General features: G+C 51.8%; 65 non-coding genes across 65 annotated transcripts; 34 read left to right on the top strand and 31 right to left on the bottom strand.

Moving 5' to 3' along the window:
- LOC140349707 (U2 spliceosomal RNA) lies at positions 1-192 on the top strand. Its single transcript, XR_011924627.1, has one exon. It is a non-coding gene; the product is annotated as a U2 spliceosomal RNA (small nuclear RNA).
- A 416-nt stretch (positions 193-608) lies between these two features.
- Positions 609-681, bottom strand: trnav-cac (transfer RNA valine (anticodon CAC)). Its single transcript has one exon. It is a non-coding gene; the product is annotated as a tRNA-Val (tRNA).
- Positions 682-762: 81 nt separating this feature from the next.
- trnad-guc (transfer RNA aspartic acid (anticodon GUC)) lies at positions 763-834 on the bottom strand. The gene has a single exon. It is a non-coding gene; the product is annotated as a tRNA-Asp (tRNA).
- Positions 835-1,037: 203 nt separating this feature from the next.
- On the bottom strand, positions 1,038-1,110 carry trnav-aac (transfer RNA valine (anticodon AAC)). The gene has a single exon. It is a non-coding gene; the product is annotated as a tRNA-Val (tRNA).
- Positions 1,111-1,244: 134 nt separating this feature from the next.
- Positions 1,245-1,358, top strand: LOC140349787 (U5 spliceosomal RNA). Its single transcript, XR_011924705.1, has one exon. It is a non-coding gene; the product is annotated as a U5 spliceosomal RNA (small nuclear RNA).
- A 287-nt stretch (positions 1,359-1,645) lies between these two features.
- Positions 1,646-1,811, top strand: LOC140350324 (U1 spliceosomal RNA). Its single transcript, XR_011925185.1, has one exon. It is a non-coding gene; the product is annotated as a U1 spliceosomal RNA (small nuclear RNA).
- A 165-nt stretch (positions 1,812-1,976) lies between these two features.
- LOC140349734 (U2 spliceosomal RNA) lies at positions 1,977-2,168 on the top strand. Its single transcript, XR_011924654.1, has one exon. It is a non-coding gene; the product is annotated as a U2 spliceosomal RNA (small nuclear RNA).
- A 413-nt stretch (positions 2,169-2,581) lies between these two features.
- On the bottom strand, positions 2,582-2,654 carry trnav-cac (transfer RNA valine (anticodon CAC)). The gene has a single exon. It is a non-coding gene; the product is annotated as a tRNA-Val (tRNA).
- An 81-nt stretch (positions 2,655-2,735) lies between these two features.
- Positions 2,736-2,807, bottom strand: trnad-guc (transfer RNA aspartic acid (anticodon GUC)). Its single transcript has one exon. It is a non-coding gene; the product is annotated as a tRNA-Asp (tRNA).
- A 203-nt stretch (positions 2,808-3,010) lies between these two features.
- trnav-aac (transfer RNA valine (anticodon AAC)) lies at positions 3,011-3,083 on the bottom strand. The gene has a single exon. It is a non-coding gene; the product is annotated as a tRNA-Val (tRNA).
- A 134-nt stretch (positions 3,084-3,217) lies between these two features.
- Positions 3,218-3,331, top strand: LOC140349786 (U5 spliceosomal RNA). Its single transcript, XR_011924704.1, has one exon. It is a non-coding gene; the product is annotated as a U5 spliceosomal RNA (small nuclear RNA).
- A 287-nt stretch (positions 3,332-3,618) lies between these two features.
- LOC140350323 (U1 spliceosomal RNA) lies at positions 3,619-3,784 on the top strand. Its single transcript, XR_011925184.1, has one exon. It is a non-coding gene; the product is annotated as a U1 spliceosomal RNA (small nuclear RNA).
- Positions 3,785-3,949: 165 nt separating this feature from the next.
- Positions 3,950-4,141, top strand: LOC140349706 (U2 spliceosomal RNA). The gene has a single exon (XR_011924626.1). It is a non-coding gene; the product is annotated as a U2 spliceosomal RNA (small nuclear RNA).
- Positions 4,142-4,554: 413 nt separating this feature from the next.
- On the bottom strand, positions 4,555-4,627 carry trnav-cac (transfer RNA valine (anticodon CAC)). The gene has a single exon. It is a non-coding gene; the product is annotated as a tRNA-Val (tRNA).
- An 81-nt stretch (positions 4,628-4,708) lies between these two features.
- trnad-guc (transfer RNA aspartic acid (anticodon GUC)) lies at positions 4,709-4,780 on the bottom strand. The gene has a single exon. It is a non-coding gene; the product is annotated as a tRNA-Asp (tRNA).
- A 410-nt stretch (positions 4,781-5,190) lies between these two features.
- Positions 5,191-5,304, top strand: LOC140349785 (U5 spliceosomal RNA). Its single transcript, XR_011924703.1, has one exon. It is a non-coding gene; the product is annotated as a U5 spliceosomal RNA (small nuclear RNA).
- Positions 5,305-5,591: 287 nt separating this feature from the next.
- LOC140350322 (U1 spliceosomal RNA) lies at positions 5,592-5,757 on the top strand. Its single transcript, XR_011925183.1, has one exon. It is a non-coding gene; the product is annotated as a U1 spliceosomal RNA (small nuclear RNA).
- A 165-nt stretch (positions 5,758-5,922) lies between these two features.
- On the top strand, positions 5,923-6,114 carry LOC140349705 (U2 spliceosomal RNA). The gene has a single exon (XR_011924625.1). It is a non-coding gene; the product is annotated as a U2 spliceosomal RNA (small nuclear RNA).
- Positions 6,115-6,530: 416 nt separating this feature from the next.
- trnav-cac (transfer RNA valine (anticodon CAC)) lies at positions 6,531-6,603 on the bottom strand. Its single transcript has one exon. It is a non-coding gene; the product is annotated as a tRNA-Val (tRNA).
- Positions 6,604-6,684: 81 nt separating this feature from the next.
- On the bottom strand, positions 6,685-6,756 carry trnad-guc (transfer RNA aspartic acid (anticodon GUC)). Its single transcript has one exon. It is a non-coding gene; the product is annotated as a tRNA-Asp (tRNA).
- A 203-nt stretch (positions 6,757-6,959) lies between these two features.
- Positions 6,960-7,032, bottom strand: trnav-aac (transfer RNA valine (anticodon AAC)). Its single transcript has one exon. It is a non-coding gene; the product is annotated as a tRNA-Val (tRNA).
- A 134-nt stretch (positions 7,033-7,166) lies between these two features.
- Positions 7,167-7,280, top strand: LOC140349784 (U5 spliceosomal RNA). Its single transcript, XR_011924702.1, has one exon. It is a non-coding gene; the product is annotated as a U5 spliceosomal RNA (small nuclear RNA).
- Positions 7,281-7,567: 287 nt separating this feature from the next.
- LOC140350321 (U1 spliceosomal RNA) lies at positions 7,568-7,733 on the top strand. The gene has a single exon (XR_011925182.1). It is a non-coding gene; the product is annotated as a U1 spliceosomal RNA (small nuclear RNA).
- Positions 7,734-7,898: 165 nt separating this feature from the next.
- Positions 7,899-8,090, top strand: LOC140349704 (U2 spliceosomal RNA). Its single transcript, XR_011924624.1, has one exon. It is a non-coding gene; the product is annotated as a U2 spliceosomal RNA (small nuclear RNA).
- A 415-nt stretch (positions 8,091-8,505) lies between these two features.
- trnav-cac (transfer RNA valine (anticodon CAC)) lies at positions 8,506-8,578 on the bottom strand. The gene has a single exon. It is a non-coding gene; the product is annotated as a tRNA-Val (tRNA).
- An 81-nt stretch (positions 8,579-8,659) lies between these two features.
- Positions 8,660-8,731, bottom strand: trnad-guc (transfer RNA aspartic acid (anticodon GUC)). Its single transcript has one exon. It is a non-coding gene; the product is annotated as a tRNA-Asp (tRNA).
- Positions 8,732-8,933: 202 nt separating this feature from the next.
- trnav-aac (transfer RNA valine (anticodon AAC)) lies at positions 8,934-9,006 on the bottom strand. Its single transcript has one exon. It is a non-coding gene; the product is annotated as a tRNA-Val (tRNA).
- Positions 9,007-9,140: 134 nt separating this feature from the next.
- Positions 9,141-9,254, top strand: LOC140349783 (U5 spliceosomal RNA). Its single transcript, XR_011924701.1, has one exon. It is a non-coding gene; the product is annotated as a U5 spliceosomal RNA (small nuclear RNA).
- Positions 9,255-9,541: 287 nt separating this feature from the next.
- On the top strand, positions 9,542-9,707 carry LOC140350319 (U1 spliceosomal RNA). Its single transcript, XR_011925180.1, has one exon. It is a non-coding gene; the product is annotated as a U1 spliceosomal RNA (small nuclear RNA).
- Positions 9,708-9,872: 165 nt separating this feature from the next.
- Positions 9,873-10,064, top strand: LOC140349703 (U2 spliceosomal RNA). The gene has a single exon (XR_011924623.1). It is a non-coding gene; the product is annotated as a U2 spliceosomal RNA (small nuclear RNA).
- Positions 10,065-10,479: 415 nt separating this feature from the next.
- Positions 10,480-10,552, bottom strand: trnav-cac (transfer RNA valine (anticodon CAC)). The gene has a single exon. It is a non-coding gene; the product is annotated as a tRNA-Val (tRNA).
- Positions 10,553-10,633: 81 nt separating this feature from the next.
- On the bottom strand, positions 10,634-10,705 carry trnad-guc (transfer RNA aspartic acid (anticodon GUC)). Its single transcript has one exon. It is a non-coding gene; the product is annotated as a tRNA-Asp (tRNA).
- A 202-nt stretch (positions 10,706-10,907) lies between these two features.
- On the bottom strand, positions 10,908-10,980 carry trnav-aac (transfer RNA valine (anticodon AAC)). Its single transcript has one exon. It is a non-coding gene; the product is annotated as a tRNA-Val (tRNA).
- A 134-nt stretch (positions 10,981-11,114) lies between these two features.
- Positions 11,115-11,228, top strand: LOC140349827 (U5 spliceosomal RNA). The gene has a single exon (XR_011924743.1). It is a non-coding gene; the product is annotated as a U5 spliceosomal RNA (small nuclear RNA).
- A 282-nt stretch (positions 11,229-11,510) lies between these two features.
- On the top strand, positions 11,511-11,676 carry LOC140350318 (U1 spliceosomal RNA). Its single transcript, XR_011925179.1, has one exon. It is a non-coding gene; the product is annotated as a U1 spliceosomal RNA (small nuclear RNA).
- Positions 11,677-11,841: 165 nt separating this feature from the next.
- On the top strand, positions 11,842-12,033 carry LOC140349702 (U2 spliceosomal RNA). Its single transcript, XR_011924622.1, has one exon. It is a non-coding gene; the product is annotated as a U2 spliceosomal RNA (small nuclear RNA).
- Positions 12,034-12,446: 413 nt separating this feature from the next.
- trnav-cac (transfer RNA valine (anticodon CAC)) lies at positions 12,447-12,519 on the bottom strand. The gene has a single exon. It is a non-coding gene; the product is annotated as a tRNA-Val (tRNA).
- Positions 12,520-12,600: 81 nt separating this feature from the next.
- Positions 12,601-12,672, bottom strand: trnad-guc (transfer RNA aspartic acid (anticodon GUC)). The gene has a single exon. It is a non-coding gene; the product is annotated as a tRNA-Asp (tRNA).
- A 202-nt stretch (positions 12,673-12,874) lies between these two features.
- Positions 12,875-12,947, bottom strand: trnav-aac (transfer RNA valine (anticodon AAC)). The gene has a single exon. It is a non-coding gene; the product is annotated as a tRNA-Val (tRNA).
- Positions 12,948-13,081: 134 nt separating this feature from the next.
- Positions 13,082-13,195, top strand: LOC140349782 (U5 spliceosomal RNA). Its single transcript, XR_011924700.1, has one exon. It is a non-coding gene; the product is annotated as a U5 spliceosomal RNA (small nuclear RNA).
- A 287-nt stretch (positions 13,196-13,482) lies between these two features.
- Positions 13,483-13,648, top strand: LOC140350317 (U1 spliceosomal RNA). The gene has a single exon (XR_011925178.1). It is a non-coding gene; the product is annotated as a U1 spliceosomal RNA (small nuclear RNA).
- Positions 13,649-13,813: 165 nt separating this feature from the next.
- On the top strand, positions 13,814-14,005 carry LOC140349701 (U2 spliceosomal RNA). Its single transcript, XR_011924621.1, has one exon. It is a non-coding gene; the product is annotated as a U2 spliceosomal RNA (small nuclear RNA).
- Positions 14,006-14,572: 567 nt separating this feature from the next.
- Positions 14,573-14,644, bottom strand: trnad-guc (transfer RNA aspartic acid (anticodon GUC)). The gene has a single exon. It is a non-coding gene; the product is annotated as a tRNA-Asp (tRNA).
- Positions 14,645-14,845: 201 nt separating this feature from the next.
- On the bottom strand, positions 14,846-14,918 carry trnav-aac (transfer RNA valine (anticodon AAC)). Its single transcript has one exon. It is a non-coding gene; the product is annotated as a tRNA-Val (tRNA).
- A 134-nt stretch (positions 14,919-15,052) lies between these two features.
- Positions 15,053-15,166, top strand: LOC140349781 (U5 spliceosomal RNA). Its single transcript, XR_011924699.1, has one exon. It is a non-coding gene; the product is annotated as a U5 spliceosomal RNA (small nuclear RNA).
- A 287-nt stretch (positions 15,167-15,453) lies between these two features.
- On the top strand, positions 15,454-15,619 carry LOC140350316 (U1 spliceosomal RNA). Its single transcript, XR_011925177.1, has one exon. It is a non-coding gene; the product is annotated as a U1 spliceosomal RNA (small nuclear RNA).
- Positions 15,620-15,784: 165 nt separating this feature from the next.
- LOC140349728 (U2 spliceosomal RNA) lies at positions 15,785-15,976 on the top strand. Its single transcript, XR_011924648.1, has one exon. It is a non-coding gene; the product is annotated as a U2 spliceosomal RNA (small nuclear RNA).
- A 416-nt stretch (positions 15,977-16,392) lies between these two features.
- Positions 16,393-16,465, bottom strand: trnav-cac (transfer RNA valine (anticodon CAC)). The gene has a single exon. It is a non-coding gene; the product is annotated as a tRNA-Val (tRNA).
- Positions 16,466-16,546: 81 nt separating this feature from the next.
- On the bottom strand, positions 16,547-16,618 carry trnad-guc (transfer RNA aspartic acid (anticodon GUC)). The gene has a single exon. It is a non-coding gene; the product is annotated as a tRNA-Asp (tRNA).
- Positions 16,619-16,821: 203 nt separating this feature from the next.
- trnav-aac (transfer RNA valine (anticodon AAC)) lies at positions 16,822-16,894 on the bottom strand. Its single transcript has one exon. It is a non-coding gene; the product is annotated as a tRNA-Val (tRNA).
- A 134-nt stretch (positions 16,895-17,028) lies between these two features.
- Positions 17,029-17,142, top strand: LOC140349779 (U5 spliceosomal RNA). The gene has a single exon (XR_011924698.1). It is a non-coding gene; the product is annotated as a U5 spliceosomal RNA (small nuclear RNA).
- A 287-nt stretch (positions 17,143-17,429) lies between these two features.
- On the top strand, positions 17,430-17,595 carry LOC140350315 (U1 spliceosomal RNA). The gene has a single exon (XR_011925176.1). It is a non-coding gene; the product is annotated as a U1 spliceosomal RNA (small nuclear RNA).
- Positions 17,596-17,761: 166 nt separating this feature from the next.
- On the top strand, positions 17,762-17,953 carry LOC140349733 (U2 spliceosomal RNA). Its single transcript, XR_011924653.1, has one exon. It is a non-coding gene; the product is annotated as a U2 spliceosomal RNA (small nuclear RNA).
- Positions 17,954-18,370: 417 nt separating this feature from the next.
- trnav-cac (transfer RNA valine (anticodon CAC)) lies at positions 18,371-18,443 on the bottom strand. Its single transcript has one exon. It is a non-coding gene; the product is annotated as a tRNA-Val (tRNA).
- Positions 18,444-18,524: 81 nt separating this feature from the next.
- On the bottom strand, positions 18,525-18,596 carry trnad-guc (transfer RNA aspartic acid (anticodon GUC)). The gene has a single exon. It is a non-coding gene; the product is annotated as a tRNA-Asp (tRNA).
- A 196-nt stretch (positions 18,597-18,792) lies between these two features.
- Positions 18,793-18,865, bottom strand: trnav-aac (transfer RNA valine (anticodon AAC)). The gene has a single exon. It is a non-coding gene; the product is annotated as a tRNA-Val (tRNA).
- A 134-nt stretch (positions 18,866-18,999) lies between these two features.
- LOC140349778 (U5 spliceosomal RNA) lies at positions 19,000-19,113 on the top strand. Its single transcript, XR_011924697.1, has one exon. It is a non-coding gene; the product is annotated as a U5 spliceosomal RNA (small nuclear RNA).
- A 287-nt stretch (positions 19,114-19,400) lies between these two features.
- Positions 19,401-19,566, top strand: LOC140350314 (U1 spliceosomal RNA). The gene has a single exon (XR_011925175.1). It is a non-coding gene; the product is annotated as a U1 spliceosomal RNA (small nuclear RNA).
- Positions 19,567-19,731: 165 nt separating this feature from the next.
- On the top strand, positions 19,732-19,923 carry LOC140349700 (U2 spliceosomal RNA). The gene has a single exon (XR_011924620.1). It is a non-coding gene; the product is annotated as a U2 spliceosomal RNA (small nuclear RNA).
- Positions 19,924-20,338: 415 nt separating this feature from the next.
- On the bottom strand, positions 20,339-20,411 carry trnav-cac (transfer RNA valine (anticodon CAC)). Its single transcript has one exon. It is a non-coding gene; the product is annotated as a tRNA-Val (tRNA).
- An 81-nt stretch (positions 20,412-20,492) lies between these two features.
- Positions 20,493-20,564, bottom strand: trnad-guc (transfer RNA aspartic acid (anticodon GUC)). Its single transcript has one exon. It is a non-coding gene; the product is annotated as a tRNA-Asp (tRNA).
- A 202-nt stretch (positions 20,565-20,766) lies between these two features.
- On the bottom strand, positions 20,767-20,839 carry trnav-aac (transfer RNA valine (anticodon AAC)). Its single transcript has one exon. It is a non-coding gene; the product is annotated as a tRNA-Val (tRNA).
- A 134-nt stretch (positions 20,840-20,973) lies between these two features.
- On the top strand, positions 20,974-21,087 carry LOC140349777 (U5 spliceosomal RNA). Its single transcript, XR_011924696.1, has one exon. It is a non-coding gene; the product is annotated as a U5 spliceosomal RNA (small nuclear RNA).
- A 287-nt stretch (positions 21,088-21,374) lies between these two features.
- LOC140350313 (U1 spliceosomal RNA) lies at positions 21,375-21,540 on the top strand. The gene has a single exon (XR_011925174.1). It is a non-coding gene; the product is annotated as a U1 spliceosomal RNA (small nuclear RNA).
- A 165-nt stretch (positions 21,541-21,705) lies between these two features.
- LOC140349698 (U2 spliceosomal RNA) lies at positions 21,706-21,897 on the top strand. Its single transcript, XR_011924618.1, has one exon. It is a non-coding gene; the product is annotated as a U2 spliceosomal RNA (small nuclear RNA).
- The last annotated feature ends 496 nt before the right edge of the window (positions 21,898-22,393 follow it).

The following is a 22,393-nucleotide window of genomic DNA, read 5'->3' as shown; positions in this document are numbered from 1 at the left end:
ATCGCTTCTCGGCCTTTTGGCTAAGATCAAGTGTAGTATCTGTTCTTATCAGTTTAATATCTGATACGTCCCCTACCCGGGGACCGTATATTAAATTGATTTTTGGACCAGGGAGATGGAATTTGGGGCTTGCTCCGTCCACTCCACGCATCGGCTCGGTATTGCAGTACCTCCGAGAACGGTGCACCTCCTCTCTCAGGTTAAAAAAAGTCATTCAGTTTGTTTTCGCCGTCACGTTACATGCAAATGTGCCATCATACCCTCATGTTAAACGCTTCCTTGCCGTTTGTCTGCTCCGGAAGTGGACAAAAATTCTCGGAGACGTTTTGAGTGGAAGGGCTGGATATTTCAAATCTCCCGCCAAAAGCCCTGACTGGAGAAGAGGGGGAGGGAAGGTGAAGTATCTGTTCCTAAACCCAACCCCCTTGGGAGGTAGCCCATTCCACGTAAACCCTTGTGCAAAATAGGCCACCTTTGGAATTTGAGTGGCCCCTTTGTGGAGTACAGTACATGTGACTAGTTGTTTTGTTTTTTTTTGGGGGGGGGGGTCAAACGCAACACCGACTTTCAAACCCATCCTCGACAAGTAAAGTCTTCGCATGAGGGCGTGCTTCTGCCCGGTTTCGAGCCGGGGACCTTTTGCGTGTGAGGCAAACGTGATAACCGCTACACTACAGAAGCGATAGTGTAGCGCAGGTACGTTGGTGGGACAAGTCCTCAGCGTCAGTGCAACGCTTTCGTGCTGGGTAAAACGCACTTTCTCTCCCCGTCTGGGAATCGAACCCAGGTCTTCCGCGTGACAAGCGGAGATACTGTCCACTATACTAACGAGGACATATGGGGCTGCAGGGGGGCCCCTTTTTTTTTTTTTTTTTTTTTGGGGCGTGTGTGTCGGTGTCTTTTTCCCCCGATCTCTGTGATGAAAAGTTTGAAGGACTACGCCGACAATTCCTCCGCTCCTCCCTCTTTTCTAGGAATAAACCATCGAGTTTGGAATGAACCGTGTTAAAGATTGAAGCAAACATAAAAGGAGGCTTTGTTTCTGCCCGGTTTCGAGCCGAGGACCTTTCGCGCGTTAGGCGAACGTGATAACCGCTACACTACAGAAACGACGTGCGAGCCTGTCGCGTCCCTTTTGCCGCGCGACCGCCGATGCAAATGAGCGCGTGAACAGAAGTACACTGCCCGTGATGAAGCCCCGTGTGCCCTCAAGTACTGGACGCCGTGTGGCGCTGCAACGTGGCACTCTTGTTTCTCTTCAGAGCGTATAAATCTTTCGCCTTTTACTAAAGATTTCCGTGGAGAGGGACAACAAGAGATCTTTCCAATTTTTTGATGCCCTGCTTCAATGCGGGGCTTTTCTACCTATGTCTAAAGCAAGCAAGCGGTCATCCTCCAAGAGCAAAGGTTGTGTCTTGTCGGCCTTTAAACATGCCCTTGCGTACCCTCCGTTTGGCATCCCGTGTTCAAGAACTTTAAAAGTAAAAAAGAGTGCTTAGAACGCACAGACTTGCGTGTGTATCGCTGCCGTTTAACCTGGGGCTCAATCGTCGGGTGGAAGCTGGTCCATGCAAATGGCCGGAAGGACCGTGCTGCCACATTGCCTCTTCCAGGGCCTGGGCCTTGGCTCGGAGCGGAGCAACTCATACTTACCTGGCAGGGGCGACACCATGATCAGGAAGGTGGTTCACCCAGGGCGAGGCTCGTCCATTGCACAAACAGGATGTGCTGACCCCTGTGAATTCCCCAAATGTGGGAATCTCAACTGCATAATTTCTGGTAGTGGGGGACTGCGTTCGCGCTCTCCCCTCTTGTTTTTTGTCAGAGGAAAAAAAAAAAAACCCAAAGGGTCGTTTCCATGTACGCCGCTCGCGCTCCGGCCCCTCCGCCGGGCGCTTTGCGCGGGCGCCGCTTTGGACCGTTGACGGGAGGGTCAGCGTGGGGAGAGCTCACTGCTCCCCGAACCCATTGTGGGCATCGCTTCTCGGCCTGTTGGCTAAGATCAAGTGTAGTATCTGTTCTTATCAGTTTAATATCTGATACGTCCCCTACCCGGGGACCGTATATTAAATTGATTTTTGGACCAGGGAGATGGAATTTGGGGCTTGCTCCGTCCACTCCACGCATCGGCTCGGTATTGCAGTACCTCCGAGAACGGTGCACCTCCTCTCTCAGGTTAAAAAAAGTCATTCAGTTTGTTTTCGCCGTCACGTTACATGCAAATGTGCCATCATACCCTCATGTTAAACGCTTCCTTGCCGTTTGTCTGCTCCGGAAGTGGACAAAAATTCTCGGAGACGTTTTGAGTGGAAGGGCTGGATATTTCAAATCTCCCGCCAAAAGCCCTGACTGGAGAAGAGGGGGAGGGAAGGTGAAGTATCTGTTCCTAAACCCAACCCCCTTGGGAGGTAGCCCATTCCACGTAAACCCTTGTGCAAAATAGGCCACCTTTGGAATTTGAGTGGCCCCTTTGTGGAGTACAGTACATGTGACTAGTTGTTTTTTTTTTTTTTGGGGGGGGTCAAACGCAACACCGACTTTCAAACCCATCCTCGACAAGTAAAGTCTTCGCATGAGGGCGTGCTTCTGCCCGGTTTCGAGCCGGGGACCTTTTGCGTGTGAGGCAAACGTGATAACCGCTACACTACAGAAGCGATAGTGTAGCGCAGGTAAGTTGGTGGGACAAGTCCTCAGCGTCAGTGCAACGCTTTCGTGCTGGGTAAAACGCACTTTCTCTCCCCGTCTGGGAATCGAACCCAGGTCTTCCGCGTGACAAGCGGAGATACTGTCCACTATACTAACGAGGACATATGGGGCTGCAGGGGGGCCCCTTTTTTTTTTTTTTTTTTTTTGGGGCGTGTGTGTCGGTGTCTTTTTCCCCCGATCTCTGTGATGAAAAGTTTGAAGGACTACGCCGACAATTCCTCCGCTCCTCCCTCTTTTCTAGGAATAAACCATCGAGTTTGGAATGAACCGTGTTAAAGATTGAAGCAAACATAAAAGGAGGCTTTGTTTCTGCCCGGTTTCGAGCCGAGGACCTTTCGCGCGTTAGGCGAACGTGATAACCGCTACACTACAGAAACGACGTGCGAGCCTGTCGCGTCCCTTTTGCCGCGCGACCGCCGATGCAAATGAGCGCGTGAACAGAAGTACACTGCCCGTGATGAAGCCCCGTGTGCCCTCAAGTACTGGACGCCGTGTGGCGCTGCAACGTGGCACTCTTGTTTCTCTTCAGAGCGTATAAATCTTTCGCCTTTTACTAAAGATTTCCGTGGAGAGGGACAACAAGAGATCTTTCCAATTTTTTGATGCCCTGCTTCAATGCGGGGCTTTTCTACCTATGTCTAAAGCAAGCAAGCGGTCATCCTCCAAGAGCAAAGGTTGTGTCTTGTCGGCCTTTAAACATGCCCTTGCGTACCCTCCGTTTGGCATCCCGTGTTCAAGAACTTTAAAAGTAAAAAAGAGTGCTTAGAACGCACAGACTTGCGTGTGTATCGCTGCCGTTTAACCTGGGGCTCAATCGTCGGGTGGAAGCTGGTCCATGCAAATGGCCGGAAGGACCGTGCTGCCACATTGCCTCTTCCAGGGCCTGGGCCTTGGCTCGGAGCGGAGCAACTCATACTTACCTGGCAGGGGCGACACCATGATCAGGAAGGTGGTTCACCCAGGGCGAGGCTCGTCCATTGCACAAACAGGATGTGCTGACCCCTGTGAATTCCCCAAATGTGGGAATCTCAACTGCATAATTTCTGGTAGTGGGGGACTGCGTTCGCGCTCTCCCCTCTTGTTTTTTGTCAGAGGAAAAAAAAAAAAACCCAAAGGGTCGTTTCCATGTACGCCGCTCGCGCTCCGGCCCCTCCGCCGGGCGCTTTGCGCGGGCGCCGCTTTGGACCGTTGACGGGAGGGTCAGCGTGGGGAGAGCTCACTGCTCCCCGAACCCATTGTGGGCATCGCTTCTCGGCCTTTTGGCTAAGATCAAGTGTAGTATCTGTTCTTATCAGTTTAATATCTGATACGTCCCCTACCCGGGGACCGTATATTAAATTGATTTTTGGACCAGGGAGATGGAATTTGGGGCTTGCTCCGTCCACTCCACGCATCGGCTCGGTATTGCAGTACCTCCGAGAACGGTGCACCTCCTCTCTCAGGTTAAAAAAAGTCATTCAGTTTGTTTTCGCCGTCACGTTACATGCAAATGTGCCATCATACCCTCATGTTAAACGCTTCCTTGCCGTTTGTCTGCTCCGGAAGTGGACAAAAATTCTCGGAGACGTTTTGAGTGGAAGGGCTGGATATTTCAAATCTCCCGCCAAAAGCCCTGACTGGAGAAGAGGGGGAGGGAAGGTGAAGTATCTGTTCCTAAACCCAACCCCCTTGGGAGGTAGCCCATTCCACGTAAACCCTTGTGCAAAATAGGCCACCTTTGGAATTTGAGTGGCCCCTTTGTGGAGTACAGTACATGTGACTAGTTGTTTTGTTTTTTTTTGGGGGGGGTCAAACGCAACACCGACTTTCAAACCCATCCTCGACAAGTAAAGTCTTCGCATGAGGGCGTGCTTCTGCCCGGTTTCGAGCCGGGGACCTTTTGCGTGTGAGGCAAACGTGATAACCGCTACACTACAGAAGCGATAGTGTAGCGCAGGTACGTTGGTGGGACAAGTCCTCAGCGTCAGTGCAACGCTTTCGTGCTGGGTAAAACGCACTTTCTCTCCCCGTCTGGGAATCGAACCCAGGTCTTCCGCGTGACAAGCGGAGATACTGTCCACTATACTAACGAGGACATATGGGGCTGCAGGGGGGCCCCTTTTTTTTTTTTTTTTTTTTTGGGGCGTGTGTGTCGGTGTCTTTTTCCCCCGATCTCTGTGATGAAAAGTTTGAAGGACTACGCCGACAATTCCTCCGCTCCTCCCTCTTTTCTAGGAATAAACCATCGAGTTTGGAATGAACCGTGTTAAAGATTGAAGCAAACATAAAAGGAGGCTTTGTTTCTGCCCGGTTTCGAGCCGAGGACCTTTCGCGCGTTAGGCGAACGTGATAACCGCTACACTACAGAAGCGACGTGCGAGCCTGTCGCGTCCCTTTTGCCGCGCGACCGCCGATGCAAATGAGCGCGTGAACAGAAGTACACTGCCCGTGATGAAGCCCCGTGTGCCCTCAAGTACTGGACGCCGTGTGGCGCTGCAACGTGGCACTCTTGTTTCTCTTCAGAGCGTATAAATCTTTCGCCTTTTACTAAAGATTTCCGTGGAGAGGGACAACAAGAGATCTTTCCAATTTTTTGATGCCCTGCTTCAATGCGGGGCTTTTCTACCTATGTCTAAAGCAAGCAAGCGGTCATCCTCCAAGAGCAAAGGTTGTGTCTTGTCGGCCTTTAAACATGCCCTTGCGTACCCTCCGTTTGGCATCCCGTGTTCAAGAACTTTAAAAGTAAAAAAGAGTGCTTAGAACGCACAGACTTGCGTGTGTATCGCTGCCGTTTAACCTGGGGCTCAATCGTCGGGTGGAAGCTGGTCCATGCAAATGGCCGGAAGGACCGTGCTGCCACATTGCCTCTTCCAGGGCCTGGGCCTTGGCTCGGAGCGGAGCAACTCATACTTACCTGGCAGGGGCGACACCATGATCAGGAAGGTGGTTCACCCAGGGCGAGGCTCGTCCATTGCACAAACAGGATGTGCTGACCCCTGTGAATTCCCCAAATGTGGGAATCTCAACTGCATAATTTCTGGTAGTGGGGGACTGCGTTCGCGCTCTCCCCTCTTGTTTTTTGTCAGAGGAAAAAAAAAAAAACCCAAAGGGTCGTTTCCATGTACGCCGCTCGCGCTCCGGCCCCTCCGCCGGGCGCTTTGCGCGGGCGCCGCTTTGGACCGTTGACGGGAGGGTCAGCGTGGGGAGAGCTCACTGCTCCCCGAACCCATTGTGGGCATCGCTTCTCGGCCTTTTGGCTAAGATCAAGTGTAGTATCTGTTCTTATCAGTTTAATATCTGATACGTCCCCTACCCGGGGACCGTATATTAAATTGATTTTTGGACCAGGGAGATGGAATTTGGGGCTTGCTCCGTCCACTCCACGCATCGGCTCGGTATTGCAGTACCTCCGAGAACGGTGCACCTCCTCTCTCAGGTTAAAAAAAGTCATTCAGTTTGTTTTCGCCGTCACGTTACATGCAAATGTGCCATCATACCCTCATGTTAAACGCTTCCTTGCCGTTTGTCTGCTCCGGAAGTGGACAAAAATTCTCGGAGACGTTTTGAGTGGAAGGGCTGGATATTTCAAATCTCCCGCCAAAAGCCCTGACTGGAGAAGAGGGGGAGGGAAGGTGAAGTATCTGTTCCTAAACCCAACCCCCTTGGGAGGTAGCCCATTCCACGTAAACCCTTGTGCAAAATAGGCCACCTTTGGAATTTGAGTGGCCCCTTTGTGGAGTACAGTACATGTGACTAGTTGTTTTGTTTTTTTTTGGGGGGGGGGGTCAAACGCAACACCGACTTTCAAACCCATCCTCGACAAGTAAAGTCTTCGCATGAGGGCGTGCTTCTGCCCGGTTTCGAGCCGGGGACCTTTTGCGTGTGAGGCAAACGTGATAACCGCTACACTACAGAAGCGATAGTGTAGCGCAGGTACGTTGGTGGGACAAGTCCTCAGCGTCAGTGCAACGCTTTCGTGCTGGGTAAAACGCACTTTCTCTCCCCGTCTGGGAATCGAACCCAGGTCTTCCGCGTGACAAGCGGAGATACTGTCCACTATACTAACGAGGACATATGGGGCTGCAGGGGGGCCCCTTTTTTTTTTTTTTTTTTTTTGGGGCGTGTGTGTCGGTGTCTTTTTCCCCCGATCTCTGTGATGAAAAGTTTGAAGGACTACGCCGACAATTCCTCCGCTCCTCCCTCTTTTCTAGGAATAAACCATCGAGTTTGGAATGAACCGTGTTAAAGATTGAAGCAAACATAAAAGGAGGCTTTGTTTCTGCCCGGTTTCGAGCCGAGGACCTTTCGCGCGTTAGGCGAACGTGATAACCGCTACACTACAGAAACGACGTGCGAGCCTGTCGCGTCCCTTTTGCCGCGCGACCGCCGATGCAAATGAGCGCGTGAACAGAAGTACACTGCCCGTGATGAAGCCCCGTGTGCCCTCAAGTACTGGACGCCGTGTGGCGCTGCAACGTGGCACTCTTGTTTCTCTTCAGAGCGTATAAATCTTTCGCCTTTTACTAAAGATTTCCGTGGAGAGGGACAACAAGAGATCTTTCCAATTTTTTGATGCCCTGCTTCAATGCGGGGCTTTTCTACCTATGTCTAAAGCAAGCAAGCGGTCATCCTCCAAGAGCAAAGGTTGTGTCTTGTCGGCCTTTAAACATGCCCTTGCGTACCCTCCGTTTGGCATCCCGTGTTCAAGAACTTTAAAAGTAAAAAAGAGTGCTTAGAACGCACAGACTTGCGTGTGTATCGCTGCCGTTTAACCTGGGGCTCAATCGTCGGGTGGAAGCTGGTCCATGCAAATGGCCGGAAGGACCGTGCTGCCACATTGCCTCTTCCAGGGCCTGGGCCTTGGCTCGGAGCGGAGCAACTCATACTTACCTGGCAGGGGCGACACCATGATCAGGAAGGTGGTTCACCCAGGGCGAGGCTCGTCCATTGCACAAACAGGATGTGCTGACCCCTGTGAATTCCCCAAATGTGGGAATCTCAACTGCATAATTTCTGGTAGTGGGGGACTGCGTTCGCGCTCTCCCCTCTTGTTTTTTGTCAGAGGAAAAAAAAAAAAACCCAAAGGGTCGTTTCCATGTACGCCGCTCGCGCTCCGGCCCCTCCGCCGGGCGCTTTGCGCGGGCGCCGCTTTGGACCGTTGACGGGAGGGTCAGCGTGGGGAGAGCTCACTGCTCCCCGAACCCATTGTGGGCATCGCTTCTCGGCCTTTTGGCTAAGATCAAGTGTAGTATCTGTTCTTATCAGTTTAATATCTGATACGTCCCCTACCCGGGGACCGTATATTAAATTGATTTTTGGACCAGGGAGATGGAATTTGGGGCTTGCTCCGTCCACTCCACGCATCGGCTCGGTATTGCAGTACCTCCGAGAACGGTGCACCTCCTCTCTCAGGTTAAAAAAAGTCATTCAGTTTGTTTTCGCCGTCACGTTACATGCAAATGTGCCATCATACCCTCATGTTAAACGCTTCCTTGCCGTTTGTCTGCTCCGGAAGTGGACAAAAATTCTCGGAGACGTTTTGAGTGGAAGGGCTGGATATTTCAAATCTCCCGCCAAAAGCCCTGACTGGAGAAGAGGGGGAGGGAAGGTGAAGTATCTGTTCCTAAACCCAACCCCCTTGGGAGGTAGCCCATTCCACGTAAACCCTTGTGCAAAATAGGCCACCTTTGGAATTTGAGTGGCCCCTTTGTGGAGTACAGTACATGTGACTAGTTGTTTTTTTTTTTTTTGGGGGGGGGGTCAAACGCAACACCGACTTTCAAACCCATCCTCGACAAGTAAAGTCTTCGCATGAGGGCGTGCTTCTGCCCGGTTTCGAGCCGGGGACCTTTTGCGTGTGAGGCAAACGTGATAACCGCTACACTACAGAAGCGATAGTGTAGCGCAGGTACGTTGGTGGGACAAGTCCTCAGCGTCAGTGCAAAGCTTTCATGCTGGGTAAAACGCACTTTCTCTCCCCGTCTGGGAATCGAACCCAGGTCTTCCGCGTGACAAGCGGAGATACTGTCCACTATACTAACGAGGACATATGGGGCTGCAGGGGGGCCCCTTTTTTTTTTTTTTTTTTTTGGGGCGTGTGTGTCGGTGTCTTTTTCCCCCGATCTCTGTGATGAAAAGTTTGAAGGACTACGCCGACAATTCCTCCGCTCCTCCCTCTTTTCTAGGAATAAACCATCGAGTTTGGAATGAACCGTGTTAAAGATTGAAGCAAACATAAAAGGAGGCTTTGTTTCTGCCCGGTTTCGAGCCGAGGACCTTTCGCGCGTTAGGCGAACGTGATAACCGCTACACTACAGAAACGACGTGCGAGCCTGTCGCGTCCCTTTTGCCGCGCGACCGCCGATGCAAATGAGCGCGTGAACAGAAGTACACTGCCCGTGATGAAGCCCCGTGTGCCCTCAAGTACTGGACGCCGTGTGGCGCTGCAACGTGGCACTCTTGTTTCTCTTCAGAGCGTATAAATCTTTCGCCTTTTACTAAAGATTTCCGTGGAGAGGGACAACAAGAGATCTTTCCAATTTTTTGATGCCCTGCTTCAATGCGGGGCTTTTCTACCTATGTCTAAAGCAAGCAAGCGGTCATCCTCCAAGAGCAAAGGTTGTGTCTTGTCGGCCTTTAAACATGCCCTTGCGTACCCTCCGTTTGGCATCCCGTGTTCAAGAACTTTAAAAGTAAAAAAGAGTGCTTAGAACGCACAGACTTGCGTGTGTATCGCTGCCGTTTAACCTGGGGCTCAATCGTCGGGTGGAAGCTGGTCCATGCAAATGGCCGGAAGGACCATGCTGCCACATTGCCTCTTCCAGGGCCTGGGCCTTGGCTCGGAGCGGAGCAACTCATACTTACCTGGCAGGGGCGACACCATGATCAGGAAGGTGGTTCACCCAGGGCGAGGCTCGTCCATTGCACAAACAGGATGTGCTGACCCCTGTGAATTCCCCAAATGTGGGAATCTCAACTGCATAATTTCTGGTAGTGGGGGACTGCGTTCGCGCTCTCCCCTCTTGTTTTTTGTCAGAGGAAAAAAAAAAAAACCCAAAGGGTCGTTTCCATGTACGCCGCTCGCGCTCCGGCCCCTCCGCCGGGCGCTTTGCGCGGGCGCCGCTTTGGACCGTTGACGGGAGGGTCAGCGTGGGGAGAGCTCACTGCTCCCCGAACCCATTGTGGGCATCGCTTCTCGGCCTTTTGGCTAAGATCAAGTGTAGTATCTGTTCTTATCAGTTTAATATCTGATACGTCCCCTACCCGGGGACCGTATATTAAATTGATTTTTGGACCAGGGAGATGGAATTTGGGGCTTGCTCCGTCCACTCCACGCATCGGCTCGGTATTGCAGTACCTCCGAGAACGGTGCACCTCCTCTCTCAGGTTAAAAAAAGTCATTCAGTTTGTTTTCGCCGTCACGTTACATGCAAATGTGCCATCATACCCTCATGTTAAACGCTTCCTTGCCGTTTGTCTGCTCCGGAAGTGGACAAAAATTCTCGGAGACGTTTTGAGTGGAAGGGCTGGATATTTCAAATCTCCCGCCAAAAGCCCTGACTGGAGAAGAGGGGGAGGGAAGGTGAAGTATCTGTTCCTAAACCCAACCCCCTTGGGAGGTAGCCCATTCCACGTAAACCCTTGTGCAAAATAGGCCACCTTTGGAATTTGAGTGGCCCCTTTGTGGAGTACAGTACATGTGACTAGTTGTTTTGTTTTTTTTTGGGGGGGGGGTCAAACGCAACACCGACTTTCAAACCCATCCTCGACAAGTACAGTCTTCGCATGAGGGCGTGCTTCTGCCCGGTTTCGAGCCGGGGACCTTTTGCGTGTGAGGCAAACGTGATAACCGCTACACTACAGAAGCGATAGTGTAGCGCAGGTACGTTGGTGGGACAAGTCCTCAGCGTCAGTGCAACGCTTTCGTGCTGGGTAAAACGCACTTTCTCTCCCCGTCTGGGAATCGAACCCAGGTCTTCCGCGTGACAAGCGGAGATACTGTCCACTATACTAACGAGGACATATGGGGCTGCAGGGGGGCCCCTTTTTTTTTTTTTTTTTTTTGGGGCGTGTGTGTCGGTGTCTTTTTCCCCCGATCTCTGTGATGAAAAGTTTGAAGGACTACGCCGACAATTCCTCCGCTCCTCCCTCTTTTCTAGGAATAAACCATCGAGTTTGGAATGAACCGTGTTAAAGATTGAAGCAAACATAAAAGGAGGCTTTGTTTCTGCCCGGTTTCGAGCCGAGGACCTTTCGCGCGTTAGGCGAACGTGATAACCGCTACACTACAGAAACGACGTGCGAGCCTGTCGCGTCCCTTTTGCCGCGCGACCGCCGATGCAAATGAGCGCGTGAACAGAAGTACACTGCCCGTGATGAAGCCCCGTGTGCCCTCAAGTACTGGACGCCGTGTGGCGCTGCAACGTGGCACTCTTGTTTCTCTTCAGAGCGTATAAATCTTTCGTCTTTTACTAAAGATTTCTGTGGAGAGGGACAACAAGAGATCTTTCCAATTTTTTGATGCCCTGCTTCAATGCGGGGCTTTTCTACCTATGTCTAAAGCAAGCAAGCGGTCATCCTCCAAGAGCAAAGGTTGTGTCTTGTCGGCCTTTAAACATGCCCTTGCGTACCCTCCGTTTGGCATCCCGTGTTCAAGAACTTTAAAAGTAAAAAAGAGTGCTTAGAACGCACAGACTTGCGTGTGTATCGCTGCCGTTTAACCTGGGGCTCAATCGTCGGGTGGAAGCTGGTCCATGCAAATGGCCGGAAGGACCATGCTGCCACATTGCCTCTTCCAGGGCCTGGGCCTTGGCTCGGAGCAACTCATACTTACCTGGCAGGGGCGACACCATGATCAGGAAGGTGGTTCACCCAGGGCGAGGCTCGTCCATTGCACAAACAGGATGTGCTGACCCCTGTGAATTCCCCAAATGTGGGAATCTCAACTGCATAATTTCTGGTAGTGGGGGACTGCGTTCGCGCTCTCCCCTCTTGTTTTTTGTCAGAGGAAAAAAAAAAAAAAACAAAGGGTTGTTTCCATGTACGCCGCTCGCGCTCCGGCCCCTCCGCCGGGCGCTTTGCGCGGGCGCCGCTTTGGACCGTTGACGGGAGGGTCAGCGTGGGGAGAGCTCACTGCTCCCCGAACCCATTGTGGGCATCGCTTCTCGGCCTTTTGGCTAAGATCAAGTGTAGTATCTGTTCTTATCAGTTTAATATCTGATACGTCCCCTACCCGGGGACCGTATATTAAATTGATTTTTGGACCAGGGAGATGGAATTTGGGGCTTGCTCCGTCCACTCCACGCATCGGCTCGGTATTGCAGTACCTCCGAGAACGGTGCACCTCCTCTCTCAGGTTAAAAAAAGTCATTCAGTTTGTTTTCGCCGTCACGTTACATGCAAATGTGCCATCATACCCTCATGTTAAACGCTTCCTTGCCGTTTGTCTGCTCCGGAAGTGGACAAATATTCTCGGAGACGTTTTGAGTGGAAGGGCTGGATATTACAAATCTCCCGCCAAAAGCCCTGACTGGAGAAGAGGGGGAGGGAAGGTGAAGTATCTGTTCCTAAACCCAACCCCCTTGGGAGGTAGCCCATTCCACGTAAACCCTTGTGCAAAATAGGCCACCTTTGGAATTTGAGTGGCCCCTTTGTGGAGTACAGTACATGTGACTAGTTGTTTTTTTTTTTTTTGGGGGGGGTCAAACGCAACACCGACTTTCAAACCCATCCTCGACAAGTAAAGTCTTCGCATGAGGGCGTGCTTCTGCCCGGTTTCGAGCCGGGGACCTTTTGCGTGTGAGGCAAACGTGATAACCGCTACACTACAGAAGCGATAGTGTAGCGCAGGTACGTTGGTGGGACAAGTCCTCAGCGTCAGTGCAACGCTTTCGTGCTGGGTAAAACGCACTTTCTCTCCCCGTCTGGGAATCGAACCCAGGTCTTCCGCGTGACAAGCGGAGATACTGTCCACTATACTAACGAGGACATATGGGGCTGCAGGGGGGCCCCTTTTTTTTTTTTTTTTTTTTGGGGCGTGTGTGTCGGTGTCTTTTTCCCCCGATCTCTGTGATGAAAAGTTTGAAGGACTACGCCGACAATTCCTCCGCTCCTCCCTCTTTTCTAGGAATAAACCATCGAGTTTGGAATGAACCGTGTTAAAGATTGAAGCAAACATAAAAGGAGGCTTTGTTTCTGCCCGGTTTCGAGCCGAGGACCTTTCGCGCGTTAGGCGAACGTGATAACCGCTACACTACAGAAACGACGTGCGAGCCTGTCGCGTCCCTTTTGCCGCGCGACCGCCGATGCAAATGAGCGCGTGAACAGAAGTACACTGCCCGTGATGAAGCCCCGTGTGCCCTCAAGTACTGGACGCCGTGTGGCGCTGCAACGTGGCACTCTTGTTTCTCTTCAGAGCGTATAAATCTTTCGCCTTTTACTAAAGATTTCCGTGGAGAGGGACAACAAGAGATCTTTCCAATTTTTTGATGCCCTGCTTCAATGCGGGGCTTTTCTACCTATGTCTAAAGCAAGCAAGCGGTCATCCTCCAAGAGCAAAGGTTGTGTCTTGTCGGCCTTTAAACATGCCCTTGCGTACCCTCCGTTTGGCATCCCGTGTTCAAGAACTTTAAAAGTAAAAAAGAGTGCTTAGAACGCACAGACTTGCGTGTGTATCGCTGCCGTTTAACCTGGGGCTCAATCGTCGGGTGGAAGCTGGTCCATGCAAATGGCCGGAAGGACCGTGCTGCCACATTGCCTCTTCCAGGGCCTGGGCCTTGGCTCGGAGCGGAGCAACTCATACTTACCTGGCAGGGGCGACACCATGATCAGGAAGGTGGTTCACCCAGGGCGAGGCTCGTCCATTGCACAAACAGGATGTGCTGACCCCTGTGAATTCCCCAAATGTGGGAATCTCAACTGCATAATTTCTGGTAGTGGGGGACTGCGTTCGCGCTCTCCCCTCTTGTTTTTTGTCAGAGGAAAAAAAAAAAAACCCAAAGGGTCGTTTCCATGTACGCCGCTCGCGCTCCGGCCCCTCCGCCGGGCGCTTTGCGCGGGCGCCGCTTTGGACCGTTGACGGGAGGGTCAGCGTGGGGAGAGCTCACTGCTCCCCGAACCCATTGTGGGCATCGCTTCTCGGCCTTTTGGCTAAGATCAAGTGTAGTATCTGTTCTTATCAGTTTAATATCTGATACGTCCCCTACCCGGGGACCGTATATTAAATTGATTTTTGGACCAGGGAGATGGAATTTGGGGCTTGCTCCGTCCACTCCACGCATCGGCTCGGTATTGCAGTACCTCCGAGAACGGTGCACCTCCTCTCTCAGGTTAAAAAAAGTCATTCAGTTTGTTTTCGCCGTCACGTTACATGCAAATGTGCCATCATACCCTCATGTTAAACGCTTCCTTGCCGTTTGTCTGCTCCGGAAGTGGACAAAAATTCTCGGAGACGTTTTGAGTGGAAGGGCTGGATATTTCAAATCTCCCGCCAAAAGCCCTGACTGGAGAAGAGGGGGAGGGAAGGTGAAGTATCTGTTCCTAAACCCAACCCCCTTGGGAGGTAGCCCATTCCACGTAAACCCTTGTGCAAAATAGACCACCTTTGGAATTTGAGTGGCCCCTTTGTGGAGTACAGTACATGTGACTAGTTGTTTTGTTTTTTTTTGGGGGGGGTCAAACGCAACACCGACTTTCAAACCCATCCTCGACAAGTAAAGTCTTCGCATGAGGGCGTGCTTCTGCCCGGTTTCAAGCCGGGGACCTTTTGCTTGTGAGGCAAACGTGATAACCGCTACACTACAGAAGCGATAGTGTAGCGCAGGTACGTTGGTGGGACAAGTCCTCAGCGTCAGTGCAACGCTTTCGTGCTGGGTAAAACGCACTTTCTCTCCCCGTCTGGGAATCGAACCCAGGTCTTCCGCGTGACAAGCGGAGATACTGTCCACTATACTAACGAGGACATATGGGGCTGCAGGGGGGCCCCTTTTTTTTTTTTTTTTTTTGGGGCGTGTGTGTCGGTGTCTTTTTCCCCCGATCTCTGTGATGAAAAGTTTGAAGGACTACGCCGACAATTCCTCCGCTCCTCCCTCTTTTCTAGGAATAAACCATCGAGTTTGGAATGAACCGTGTTAAAGATTGAAGCAAACATAAAAGGAGGCTTTGTTTCTGCCCGGTTTCGAGCCGAGGACCTTTCGCGCGTTAGGCGAACGTGATAACCGCTACACTACAGAAACGACGTGCGAGCCTGTCGCGTCCCTTTTGCCGCGCGACCGCCGATGCAAATGAGCGCGTGAACAGAAGTACACTGCCCGTGATGAAGCCCCGTGTGCCCTCAAGTACTGGACGCCGTGTGGCGCTGCAACGTGGCACTCTTGTTTCTCTTCAGAGCGTATAAATCTTTCGCCTTTTACTAAAGATTTCCGTGGAGAGGGACAACAAGAGATCTTTCCAATTTTTTGATGCCCTGCTTCAATGCGGGGCTTTTCTACCTATGTCTAAAGCAAGCAAGCGGTCATCCTCCAAGAGCAAAGGTTGTGTCTTGTCGGCCTTTAAACATGCCCTTGCGTACCCTCCGTTTGGCATCCCGTGTTCAAGAACTTTAAAAGTAAAAAAGAGTGCTTAGAACGCACAGACTTGCGTGTGTATCGCTGCCGTTTAACCTGGGGCTCAATCGTCGGGTGGAAGCTGGTCCATGCAAATGGCCGGAAGGACCGTGCTGCCACATTGCCTCTTCCAGGGCCTGGGCCTTGGCTCGGAGCGGAGCAACTCATACTTACCTGGCAGGGGCGACACCATGATCAGGAAGGTGGTTCACCCAGGGCGAGGCTCGTCCATTGCACAAACAGGATGTGCTGACCCCTGTGAATTCCCCAAATGTGGGAATCTCAACTGCATAATTTCTGGTAGTGGGGGACTGCGTTCGCGCTCTCCCCTCTTGTTTTTTGTCAGAGGAAAAAAAAAAAAACCCAAAGGGTCGTTTCCATGTACGCCGCTCGCGCTCCGGCCCCTCCGCCGGGCGCTTTGCGCGGGCGCCGCTTTGGACCGTTGACGGGAGGGTCAGCGTGGGGAGAGCTCACTGCTCCCCGAACCCATTGTGGGCATCGCTTCTCGGCCTTTTGGCTAAGATCAAGTGTAGTATCTGTTCTTATCAGTTTAATATCTGATACGTCCCCTACCCGGGGACCGTATATTAAATTGATTTTTGGACCACGGAGATGGAATTTGGGGCTTGCTCCGTCCACTCCACGCATCGGCTCGGTATTGCAGTACCTCCGAGAACGGTGCACCTCCTCTCTCAGGTTAAAAAAAGTCATTCAGTTTGTTTTCGCCGTCACGTTACATGCAAATGTGCCATCATACCCTCATGTTAAACGCTTCCTTGCCGTTTGTCTGCTCCGGAAGTGGACAAAAATTCTCGGAGACGTTTTGAGTGGAAGGGCTGGATATTTCAAATCTCCCGCCAAAAGCCCTGACTGGAGAAGAGGGGGAGGGAAGGTGAAGTATCTGTTCCTAAACCCAACCCCCTTGGGAGGTAGCCCATTCCACGTAAACCCTTGTGCAAAATAGGCCACCTTTGGAATTTGAGTGGCCCCTTTGTGGAGTACAGTACATGTGACTAGTTGTTTTTTTTTTTTTTTGGGGGGGGGGTCAAACGCAACACCGACTTTCAAACCCATCCTCGACAAGTAAAGTCTTCGCATGAGGGCGTGCTTCTGCCCGGTTTCGAGCCGGGGACCTTTTGCGTGTGAGGCAAACGTGATAACCGCTACACTACAGAAGCGATAGTGTAGCGCAGGTACGTTGGTGGGACAAGTCCTCAGCGTCAGTGCAACGCTTTCGTGCTGGGTAAAACGCACTTTCTCTCCCCGTCTGGGAATCGAACCCAGGTCTTCCGCGTGACAAGCGGAGATACTGTCCACTATACTAACGAGGACATATGGGGCTGCAGGGGGGGCCCCTTTTTTTTTTTTTTTTTTTTGGGGCGTGTGTGTCGGTGTCTTTTTCCCCCGATCTCTGTGATGAAAAGTTTGAAGGACTACGCCGACAATTCCTCCGCTCCTCCCTCTTTTCTAGGAATAAACCATCGAGTTTGGAATGAACCGTGTTAAAGATTGAAGCAAACATAAAAGGAGGCTTTGTTTCTGCCCGGTTTCGAGCCGAGGACCTTTCGCGCGTTAGGCGAACGTGATAACCGCTACACTACAGAAACGACGTGCGAGCCTGTCGCGTCCCTTTTGCCGCGCGACCGCCGATGCAAATGAGCGCGTGAACAGAAGTACACTGCCCGTGATGAAGCCCCGTGTGCCCTCAAGTACTGGACGCCGTGTGGCGCTGCAACGTGGCACTCTTGTTTCTCTTCAGAGCGTATAAATCTTTCGCCTTTTACTAAAGATTTCCGTGGAGAGGGACAACAAGAGATCTTTCCAATTTTTTGATGCCCTGCTTCAATGCGGGGCTTTTCTACCTATGTCTAAAGCAAGCAAGCGGTCATCCTCCAAGAGCAAAGGTTGTGTCTTGTCGGCCTTTAAACATGCCCTTGCGTACCCTCCGTTTGGCATCCCGTGTTCAAGAACTTTAAAAGTAAAAAAGAGTGCTTAGAACGCACAGACTTGCGTGTGTATCGCTGCCGTTTAACCTGGGGCTCAATCGTCGGGTGGAAGCTGGTCCATGCAAATGGCCGGAAGGACCGTGCTGCCACATTGCCTCTTCCAGGGCCTGGGCCTTGGCTCGGAGCGGAGCAACTCATACTTACCTGGCAGGGGCGACACCATGATCAGGAAGGTGGTTCACCCAGGGCGAGGCTCGTCCATTGCACAAACAGGATGTGCTGACCCCTGTGAATTCCCCAAATGTGGGAATCTCAACTGCATAATTTCTGGTAGTGGGGGACTGCGTTCGCGCTCTCCCCTCTTGTTTTTTGTCAGAGGAAAAAAAAAAAAAACCCAAAGGGTCGTTTCCATGTACGCCGCTCGCGCTCCGGCCCCTCCGCCGGGCGCTTTGCGCGGGCGCCGCTTTGGACCGTTGACGGGAGGGTCAGCGTGGGGAGAGCTCACTGCTCCCCGAACCCATTGTGGGCATCGCTTCTCGGCCTTTTGGCTAAGATCAAGTGTAGTATCTGTTCTTATCAGTTTAATATCTGATACGTCCCCTACCCGGGGACCGTATATTAAATTGATTTTTGGACCAGGGAGATGGAATTTGGGGCTTGCTCCGTCCACTCCACGCATCGGCTCGGTATTGCAGTACCTCTGAGAACGGTGCACCTCCTCTCTCAGGTTAAAAAAAGTCATTCAGTTTGTTTTCGCCGTCACGTTACATGCAAATGTGCCATCATACCCTCATGTTAAACGCTTCCTTGCCGTTTGTCTGCTCCGGAAGTGGACAAAAATTCTCGGAGACGTTTTGAGTGGAAGGGCTGGATATTTCAAATCTCCCGCCAAAAGCCCTGACTGGAGAAGAGGGGGAGGGAAGGTGAAGTATCTGTTCCTAAACCCAACCCCCTTGGGAGGTAGCCCATTCCACGTAAACCCTTGTGCAAAATAGGCCACCTTTGGAATTTGAGTGGCCCCTTTGTGGAGTACAGTACATGTGACTAGTTGTTTTGTTTTTTTTTGGGGGGGGGGGGTCAAACGCAACACCGACTTTCAAACCCATCCTCGACAAGTAAAGTCTTCGCATGAGGGCGTGCTTCTGCCCGGTTTCGAGCCGGGGACCTTTTGCGTGTGAGGCAAACGTGATAACCGCTACACTACAGAAGCGATAGTGTAGCGCAGGTACGTTGGTGGGACAAGTCCTCAGCGTCAGTGCAACGCTTTCGTGCTGGGTAAAACGCACTTTCTCTCCCCGTCTGGGAATCGAACCCAGGTCTTCCGCGTGACAAGCGGAGATACTGTCCACTATACTAACGAGGACATATGGGGCTGCAGGGGGGCCCCTTTTTTTTTTTTTTTTTTTTGGGGCGTGTGTGTCGGTGTCTTTTTCCCCCGATCTCTGTGATGAAAAGTTTGAAGGACTACGCCGACAATTCCGCCGCTCCTCCCTCTTTTCTAGGAATAAACCATCGAGTTTGACCGTGTCAAAGATTGAAGCAAACATAAAAGGAGGCTTTGTTTCTGCCCGGTTTCGAGCCGAGGACCTTTCGCGCGTTAGGCGAACGTGATAACCGCTACACTACAGAAACGACGTGCGAGCCTGTCGTGTCCCTTTTGCCGCGCGACCGCCGATGCAAATGAGCGCGTGAACAGAAGTACACTGCCCGTGATGAAGCCCCGTGTGCCCTCAAGTACTGGACGCCGTGTGGCGCTGCAACGTGGCACTCTTGTTTCTCTTCAGAGCGTATAAATCTTTCGCCTTTTACTAAAGATTTCCGTGGAGAGGGACAACAAGAGATCTTTCCAATTTTTTGATGCCCTGCTTCAATGCGGGGCTTTTCTACCTATGTCTAAAGCAAGCAAGCGGTCATCCTCCAAGAGCAAAGGTTGTGTCTTGTCGGCCTTTAAACATGCCCTTGCGTACCCTCCGTTTGGCATCCCGTGTTCAAGAACTTTAAAAGTAAAAAAGAGTGCTTAGAACGCACAGACTTGCGTGTGTATCGCTGCCGTTTAACCTGGGGCTCAATCGTCGGGTGGAAGCTGGTCCATGCAAATGGCCGGAAGGACCATGCTGCCACATTGCCTCTTCCAGGGCCTGGGCCTTGGCTCGGAGCGGAGCAACTCATACTTACCTGGCAGGGGCGACACCATGATCAGGAAGGTGGTTCACCCAGGGCGAGGCTCGTCCATTGCACAAACAGGATGTGCTGACCCCTGTGAATTCCCCAAATGTGGGAATCTCAACTGCATAATTTCTGGTAGTGGGGGACTGCGTTCGCGCTCTCCCCTCTTGTTTTTTGTCAGAGGAAAAAAAAAAAAACCCAAAGGGTCGTTTCCATGTACGCCGCTCGCGCTCCGGCCCCTCCGCCGGGCGCTTTGCGCGGGCGCCGCTTTGGACCGTTGACGGGAGGGTCAGCGTGGGGAGAGCTCACTGCTCCCCGAACCCATTGTGGGCATCGCTTCTCGGCCTTTTGGCTAAGATCAAGTGTAGTATCTGTTCTTATCAGTTTAATATCTGATACGTCCCCTACCCGGGGACCGTATATTAAATTGATTTTTGGACCAGGGAGATGGAATTTGGGGCTTGCTCCGTCCACTCCACGCATCGGCTCGGTATTGCAGTACCTCCGAGAACGGTGCACCTCCTCTCTCAGGTTAAAAAAAGTCATTCAGTTTGTTTTCGCCGTCACGTTACATGCAAATGTGCCATCATACCCTCATGTTAAACGCTTCCTTGCCGTTTGTCTGCTCCGGAAGTGGACAAAAATTCTCGGAGACGTTTTGAGTGGAAGGGCTGGATATTTCAAATCTCCCGCCAAAAGCCCTGACTGGAGAAGAGGGGGAGGGAAGGTGAAGTATCTGTTCCTAAACCCAACCCCCTTGGGAGGTAGCCCATTCAACGTAAACCCTTGTGCAAAATAGGCAACCTTTGGAATTTGAGTGCCCCCTTTGTGAAGTACAGTACATGTGACTAGTTGTTTTTTTTTTTTTTGGGGGGGGGGTCAAACGCAACACCGACTTTCAAACCCATCCTCGACAAGTAAAGTCTTCGCATGAGGGCGTGCTTCTGCCCGGTTTCGAGCCGGGGACCTTTTGCGTGTGAGGCAAACGTGATAACCGCTACACTACAGAAGCGATAGTGTAGCGCAGGTACGTTGGTGGGACAAGTCCTCAGCGTCAGTGCAACGCTTTCGTGCTGGGTAAAACGCACTTTCTCTCCCCGTCTGGGAATCGAACCCAGGTCTTCCGCGTGACAAGCGGAGATACTGTCCACTATACTAACGAGGACATATGGGGCTGCAGGGGGGCCCCTTTTTTTTTTTTTTTTTTTTGGGGCGTGTGTGTCGGTGTCTTTTTCCCCCGATCTCTGTGATGAAAAGTTTGAAGGACTACGCCGACAATTCCGCCGCTCCTCCCTCTTTTCTAGGAATAAACCATCGAGTTTGGAATGAACCGTGTCAAAGATTGAAGCAAACATAAAAGGAGGCTTTGTTTCTGCCCGGTTTCGAGCCGAGGACCTTTCGCGCGTTAGGCGAACGTGATAACCGCTACACTACAGAAACGACGTGCGAGCCTGTCGTGTCCCTTTTGCCGCGCGACCGCCGATGCAAATGAGCGCGTGAACAGAAGTACACTGCCCGTGATGAAGCCCCGTGTGCCCTCAAGTACTGGACGCCGTGTGGCGCTGCAACGTGGCACTCTTGTTTCTCTTCAGAGCGTATAAATCTTTCGCCTTTTACTAAAGATTTCCGTGGAGAGGGACAACAAGAGATCTTTCCAATTTTTTGATGCCCTGCTTCAATGCGGGGCTTTTCTACCTATGTCTAAAGCAAGCAAGCGGTCATCCTCCAAGAGCAAAGGTTGTGTCTTGTCGGCCTTTAAACATGCCCTTGCGTACCCTCCGTTTGGCATCCCGTGTTCAAGAACTTTAAAAGTAAAAAAGAGTGCTTAGAACGCACAGACTTGCGTGTGTATCGCTGCCGTTTAACCTGGGGCTCAATCGTCGGGTGGAAGCTGGTCCATGCAAATGGCCGGAAGGACCATGCTGCCACATTGCCTCTTCCAGGGCCTGGGCCTTGGCTCGGAGCAGAGCAACTCATACTTACCTGGCAGGGGCGACACCATGATCAGGAAGGTGGTTCACCCAGGGCGAGGCTCGTCCATTGCACAAACAGGATGTGCTGACCCCTGTGAATTCCCCAAATGTGGGAATCTCAACTGCATAATTTCTGGTAGTGGGGGACTGCGTTCGCGCTCTCCCCTCTTGTTTTTTGTCAGAGGAAAAAAAAAAAAACCCAAAGGGTCGTTTCCATGTACGCCGCTCGCGCTCCGGCCCCTCCGCCGGGCGCTTTGCGCGGGCGCCGCTTTGGACCGTTGACGGGAGGGTCAGCGTGGGGAGAGCTCACTGCTCCCCGAACCCATTGTGGGCATCGCTTCTCGGCCTTTTGGCTAAGATCAAGTGTAGTATCTGTTCTTATCAGTTTAATATCTGATACGTCCCCTACCCGGGGACCGTATATTAAATTGATTTTTGGACCAGGGAGATGGAATTTGGGGCTTGCTCCGTCCACTCCACGCATCGGCTCGGTATTGCAGTACCTCCGAGAACGGTGCACCTCCTCTCTCAGGTTAAAAAAAGTCATTCAGTTTGTTTTCGCCGTCACGTTACATGCAAATGTGCCATCATACCCTCATGCTAACCCTTTAAGCGCCAAAGTCGCAGAAATGCAACTTTACCGTACAAGGAAATTAATGAAATAATAGTAGAAAATGAATCACTTCAGTCATTGGTCGGTTCGGTGCAACTTCCCTTTATTAGCCAGGTATGATCCAGGGCAGATCCGGTAAGGAAAAAAATGGCTGGAGGAAGTACACGTGGCATGCAATTTACAGCAGATTCTGACTCTGAAGGGTATTATCTCCCCGAGAGTGACGATGGATTTCCAAGTGGAGATGAAGGGACTTCGAAACAACGGACAGGTGCAAAGGACAGACGGAGGCGAGGAACCAGTGGAACCAGTGGCTGCAGTAAAACTTGCCCGGTGGATGAGAGCTGGGACATGCTGAGAGAGGTCGAGGTATTTGAGGCATGGATCAAACCTTTTGAAGACCCAGTT

The sequence above is a fragment of the Eucyclogobius newberryi genome, unplaced genomic scaffold (assembly GCF_026437365.1).
Source record: "Eucyclogobius newberryi isolate DKJ021-1_F unplaced genomic scaffold, fEucNew1.0.hap1 SCAF_7, whole genome shotgun sequence".
Lineage (NCBI taxonomy): Eukaryota > Metazoa > Chordata > Actinopteri > Gobiiformes > Gobiidae > Eucyclogobius > Eucyclogobius newberryi.
This window is presented reverse-complemented; position numbering and strand designations above follow the sequence as displayed.